The sequence below is a fragment of the Cibotium barometz genome, chromosome 50 (assembly GCF_041138505.1).
Source record: "Cibotium barometz isolate CiBa-2024 chromosome 50, ASM4113850v1, whole genome shotgun sequence".
NCBI classification, from domain to species: domain Eukaryota; kingdom Viridiplantae; phylum Streptophyta; class Polypodiopsida; order Cyatheales; family Cibotiaceae; genus Cibotium; species Cibotium barometz.
Genome location: NC_141095.1, coordinates 1,924,489 through 1,930,488, shown reverse-complemented (window position 1 = coordinate 1,930,488; position 6,000 = coordinate 1,924,489).

The window sequence follows — 6,000 nt, the reverse complement described above, 5'->3', positions numbered from 1 at the left end:
TTACCTTTTTGTTATTTTCGGTAAATTTATATTTATCACTAAGTAAATACTCTGGATTCGTAGAACACAATGTATAGAAAAATGTATTAAACTCTACATGATACAAATCAACCTAAGAGACTTCAAGAGGCCTCATACTAAAGATTTAAGACTCAAATGTTCAATGAATATCACATTTTGGCATCATTTTTTTTAAATGCGATGATTTTTCACTCACGTACCCTTTTTACCCACCCAATGGCAGGAAGGGTGAATTTTGAACTCATGATCTCAACATTTGGAGCTCACACTCTACCACTAGGTTGTTTTTCCCAATGCTTGCTTACTTGCATGTAGTAACGCATGTAACTTTTAGAGTTAAGCTAGGGAATATGCTTATTCACATACTCCCATTCTTTATTCGAGCTTCAGAGACAAGGAGGGAGGAGAGGGGGTACAAAATGTCTTTTTGCTTTTATCATGGTGTGTTTTGAAATCAAGTGACCAAAGTACAAAGCCCCAACTTTGTGCTTTTATCGTGGAGTATTTTGAAATCAAGTAACCAAAGTAGAAACCTGTCATAATGCTAGGCAACTTTGGCCCAAAATCATTTGTCTTGAGCTCAAGTTCATGTTATCAAGTGATCAAAGTAGAAACCCCCCAACTTTGTGTCACAACATCACACAGATTTGGCCCAAAACTATTTTGTGTTAGATTAAGGTCATGTTGCACATTAAAGCAAGGAATGTTGATTAGGTATTAGCCCTTCTACACATGCTTTGGTGCAAGTTGTAGTATATAATGTTTAACGTAGTTCAATGAGCATGCCAAGCATCACTTTTAGAAACCTATGCGAAAAAGGCATATGCTTAAGATATGAGAATAAGATCTCCCTCCTCCTATACTTAGCCCCTTATAGTTATGAGTAGACCAAGCAAGGACCTTATGTCAACCCCTTGAACCATGACTATCACTCATAGCTAAAAGACACACCTCAAGATGGAGTAAGAACACTTAAGAAATTGACTACAAACCTTTAAGGCAGCTCACAACCAAGGTAGGGCATCTATTCAACTCAAACACTTTGGAGACATGAACGATGTTTCCCATATGCACACTGATGATGACACTCAATTTTAAATGAGAATTGAGTAAAATATATGCAAAGCACCCTGGATATGTATCCCCAGAAATCCTTAACATTCAAAATGTTGGATTAAAGTGATGTTCCTTAAGTTAGTGTCGAACTAGGACACACACAACCATCACCATTGACCAATCATGTCAATAAAGATAATGATGTTGAAGTAGATGTTGATGCCAAAGCCCTGATGTAGTCCAGACTTATTTGTTCATGCTACAAGAGCTAACCACAACCACCATAGACACACACGTCCCACATCTCCCAATGCATGCTCCTCCCAATGTAGGATGTTGATTTTTTATTTATGGGCAACACTAGGTGGCATCCAACTTAGAATGTGAGTGTCATCCACCATAGCAAGAGAGTGCACTCTAGTTTGAATAATGGGATCATGTCCTTTCTCATTAGCAAATGTATCTTATATACATGGCCACCTTTTTACATGTGACTACCCAAGCCAATGTGTCTAGGAGGATGCATGTGGTCTAAAGCTACTTTATAGATCTATGTACACTACTATTACAATGCTAGTTTATAGATCTATGCATTATAGCCAAGATCTCCATTATCTTGACATTACTATTATACTATCCAAAGCTACTTATAGATCTATGTACACTACTATTACAATGCTACTTTACACATCTATGCATTATAGCCAAGATCTCCATTATCTCGACATTAAGCACTGGATGCAGAGAATTACAAAAATTACCTACTATTACACCTACAAAAATATGGCATAACACCAAATGGAATGCAAAAGTGTTGGTTATGGTAACCATAGTGGTTAACATGCTCCCCTTCCTGATTATGGTAACCATAGTGGTTAACATGCTCCCCTTCCTGATTTGAATTCCGTCCTTGAAATTGACTAGTAACCCCTTGTTTAAATAGTTGTACTAGAGAATACAATGGCATAGCAAGTTTTACCCCCCTTCTTGATTTGAATTCCATCCTTGAAATTGACTAGTATCCCCTTGTTTAAATAGTTGTACTAGAGAATACAATGGCATAGCAAGTTTTATCCCCCTTCTTGATTTGAATTACATCCTTGAAATCGACTAGTAACCCCTTGTTGAAGTAGTTATAGTAGAGAGAACACTGGCATAGAAAGATGTAAGGCTATAAGGCTCTCTCGCTTGAAGTAGTGGATGGGTGGTCAAAAATGCACCTTAAACATATCTTAGAATGTAATGAGGCAAGAAAAAAATAGAGCTTGTATTCCTACACCTGTGTCATGTTTGGGCCCTTGTTCAGGTCAAAGACCATGTAATTATTTGGTGGATTCTTAGAGAAGTTATTTGGTACATACCTCAGAAAGATGCATGTATGCTTGAAGAAGCATACACTTGCCTATACCATTGGATGTGGTACAAGTATGTATTGAGGATGAATGAATCAGCAAGGTGTATTACAATAGGTAGCCCAATTCTTGTGGCTATAGAGGTATGGCTTCCTTTAGCAAGGTTGTATACCCATATGTCTTCCTCTAGTAGGTTGTAGACCCAATATGTCTTCCTCTATTGGGTTATAGGCCCATATGTCTTCCTCTATTGGTATATCCATGAGCTTGTTCAGATTCTCATATTCTCCTCCTATTTCTAATGGATGCCAGTGGGTGGGGCCATTTGAAGAGGAACTTGATAATTTCTTTTCAGGCCATCCGTAATTCTAAGATCTCTAAGCCCATGTTCTACTCATATTCTCATGTTCTCCTCCTATTTCTTCTAGATGCCGTAGCTTCGCATCAATAAAAAACATAGTTTTGCATAAAGTAATAACCAAGGAGTATACCAAAAATAACAACTACATTGACACATGTGTTGAACTCGTTCAATACAAAATCTTTACAAGCAAAAGTCTTGGCATTCCGTGGAAGTGTAGCCTTTCAAGAAGTGTACAACTTATCTCGAAACGTAATTTGTACCAACTATGAAATCCCAAAATAAGACTTATCTTCACTATTGTGGAGACTTACAATGTCATATATCATAAAATGGCATAAGCCTTCCATCGACTAAGTCTGCAAATCTAGTGCCCAGAAAACTAACATAGCAAACTAAGAAGGTCACGATGCTAAGGGTAGATGCTCGTCCAATACATGGTTGAGCCAAGAACTGAATTCATCCTTCAACTTCATGACATATTTATGGTCGATATCCATGGTTGAACCACTTCTTTGATAGCTACACAAGAAAAAAAACAATGTTAGAGTTTAGAACACCAAAATCACATTACGTACATACATAGCAAGAGATTGCATATGGAAGCTTTTTAATTAAACATGACTATACCCAATGCTTTGGGAGGTGTATCTATAAGTCTCCCATCAATTAGTTTCTTGATAAATGCCATTACATAAAATCCACAATCAGTTGCATTTGGTTATTTTGACACCTACAATGTTTATCGATCGACATATGTCTCAATCGATCCAATCTAAAAAATGCCATATATCATGCTATAAAAAGAACACAATATTGAAAGCCAAAATTACTTTTCACACACCTCTATACACTTCAACTCAAACCCACTAGATGGGCATGCAAGAAACTCTTATAATGGTCCATGTGTGCAACTTGAAGAAAGTGACTTAAGAACTCTTAATAACGGTCCATGTGTGCAACTTGAAGAAAGTGACTTAAGAACTCTAATAATATATGGATGTAAAATGTTAGTTAGCATTTACCCAGGCATTATGGATTTATGAACTTCCAAATAAACCTCTGCATAGCTGACCTAACCAATGTGATTTAGCTGTAAAATTTTGGTCACACCTACCTGATTACAATGATAGAGATGAAGCACGAAAGGGAAACTAGTTGCTCATCCTGGATCATTATAAAAGCTGGTTTTGTATGCAACTAATGATAGTAAACAAGTGAGTGAACTGGGTGATGATTTGTGCATCCAAGAGAGTGTATTTTATGTACTACCATAGGCGCTCCACCAAGTTAGTAGTATCAACATTCCCATAATTAAACAATTAGCCAAATTTCGGCCATCGCCTTCGCCATACACTTTAAGTAGACCAACACCAACCATTTTTTACATATCAAATGATTTTGTCATATGCATTGTCACATTGTAAGAAATGTTGATACTTCTATTCAAATTCCATTTCTACATGAGATTTGACATTGATGTGTAGATCTCATCTTGTATTTGTTTGGGAACCTACATTTTTCACATTTTTGCTAGAGGCTAAATTATAATAAAAAAACTCAGATTAAATCAAATATCCTAAGCTACTCCCAATTACGTAGTCCTATTTTACTACAAAGTCCTAGTTTAATACAAATTTCTAGTTAATGACACATAACCCTAGTTTATTGCACATGCCTTGTTAATTGCATACACAAAGTTAGTCACATAACCCTAGTTAACACCACAAATTCTTGGTTAATTACATACATAGATAGATTCCTAGTTTACTATCTAGTCCTAGTTTACTACATATGTCCTAGTTTACTATCCAATCCTACTTTACTACACAGTGCTAGTTTACTACACAGTCCTAGTTTACTATCCAGTCCTACTTTACTGAATACCCATAATCTATTACATAGTCCTAGGCAATGAACCAATTAGACTTCAAGAACCTAGATTACCTCATAGTCTAAGACATCTTATTGTTTTGCTAAGGCCTTGTTGTAGTGTACCCCTTATGAAAGTTTAATACATATGGATCATGCCATGAAATATTGCAATCTCTTACTTGTGGTAGCAAATTCTCAACCCAAGCTTTCTTAGCATGGAACCAACACAGGATGACATGCCATGCAACTTGTTGGGGAGTTGCTTGCTCTTGTTGAACCCAACAATGGGGATCTTCATCAACCACCTTAAGCAATGGCTCTAATTCTTGTGGACACTTGTCAATGACTAGAGCTGTAGGACAAATATCTCCCATTGTTGAAAAACCATTTTCATGGTAATCTCCAAGGCAATGGTCTCTTGATGAGAGCCTCGGTCATTAGTGCACATCATACACCACACTGGAATGCCAGCTCCAAGTTGGTTTGGTAATACAGCTGCATATAATGGTAGGCCAAATTTATTTGTCTTGAAAGTACTATCAATAGCCCATGAGCTATGTAAGGAGAATCGAAGTGCCATTTATAACATCCACGTATCTTGAATAATAAGAATGAATGGTTTGTCCTTGTCTTCCTTTGCTTGAGGATTGTAGGGCTGACAATATAGCACCTATATCCACAAAACATGCAATTAAGAATGTATGGTAAAAAAAATAAAGAAACTCCAATTATGTCAAGCAAAACCACCAAACTTACCTTGTTTTGTGTCTTTAGTTTTAAGCATTCTATGTACATCAATGCCCAACCATCTTCTGTAGCTTTGTCTGCAATAGCATGAATGTCAAGAATATCTATTCGCATAGAAAATAAACCAAGAATGTCATCGACTATTAGAATGCTACCTTGATTGCGTACTTGGTATGACAACATGGAGACCTCTTTTGGAATCATGAAAAACCTAAAGATTGTGCGATCTAGGACTGAAGATTGCTCCATATGCAATCTCTCTTTTGAGAGTGACATCCTTGCTTCATGGCGAGAGCTACCAATGTCAAACAAATCCTCTATACAATGCTCAATGATAATAGGAGGGACCGGCAAATGATATAGATCATTTCGAGTGCTAGGAACATGTCCCTTATGAGAACCATATAATGAAATAATTGCTTTTTCTTTTGCATTCAACTACTCCACTTGTACCTTAAATGGACAATGACACTTCTTTGAGGTCCTCAATCTCCTTAGTGTCCCCTTTTGACTAGGTTCTCCACCTCTATGGTAAATGTAATCAACAACCCTCTTTGATGGCCCTTGGTTTTTTGTTGAGCGAACTTT